Consider the following 1044-nt stretch of genomic DNA (forward strand, 5'->3'; position numbering starts at 1 on the left):
GAGACTATGTCTCAAAAAGAAAAAAGTATTTAGGTCATTGATATTAGATAACTATTACTATATGGTCGGGTTTACCATCTTGGTTTTCTATTTGTCTCATGTTTCTTTTTTCTTTGCTTGCCCTTCTCGCTCATATTTTGGGTGAACTGAATATCATGCAGTATGCCATTGACTTCATTTATTAAATTTTAGCTCAGCCTCTTGGTGGTGTTTCTAGAATTTTCTCTAGAAATTGAAACATGCATCTTTAACTTGTCCATGCTACTAAACTCCAGCCTGCCTGCCAGCATACCCCCTCTGCCTCCCATGTGTCACCTCCCGCTGTGGATTGTCTGTCCCTCGTCCACACCATTTCTCCAGTCCTGGGATCTGTTCCTGCATGCATTCTCCTACCAGATACACACTTATTGAACACCACACTAGCTCAGGAAGAAGGTACCAAGAAATAGAAGGGAAGTTGGCTTCTTCCACCACCAGAAGTGACAAGTGATAAGGCAATTTAATCATTAACTATTAACTACAAGACTAATTTGAGATGATGCTGTTGATGTAAACAATATTATTATAAGGATAAAACCAGGCCAGGTGCAGTGGCTCACGCCTGTAATCCTAGCACTTTGGGAGGCCAAGGTGGGCAAATCAGCTGAGGTCAGGAGTTCGAGACCAGCCTGGCCAACAGGGTGAAACCCCATCACTACTAAAAATACAAAAATTAGCCAGGTATGGTGGCTCATGCCTGCAATCCCAGCACTTTGGGAGACCGAGGAGGGCCGATTGTTTGAGGTCAGCAGTTCAAGACCAGCGTGGCCAACATGGTGAAACTCCATCTCTACTTAAAATACAAATATTATCCAGGCATGCGGGCACACACCTGTAATCTCAGCTACTCATGAGGCTGAGGCAGGAGAATCGTTTGGAATAGGAAGCAGAGGTTGCAGTGAGCTGAGATCGCGCCACTGCACTCCAGCCTGGGTGACAGAGTGAGACTCTGTCTCAATTTTTTTTTCGAAAGGATAAAGTCAACCCTCTCTTTCACTCTTCCAT

This window comes from Colobus angolensis, unplaced genomic scaffold (genome assembly GCF_000951035.1).
Source record: "Colobus angolensis palliatus isolate OR3802 unplaced genomic scaffold, Cang.pa_1.0 Scaffold33, whole genome shotgun sequence".
Lineage (NCBI taxonomy): Eukaryota > Metazoa > Chordata > Mammalia > Primates > Cercopithecidae > Colobus > Colobus angolensis.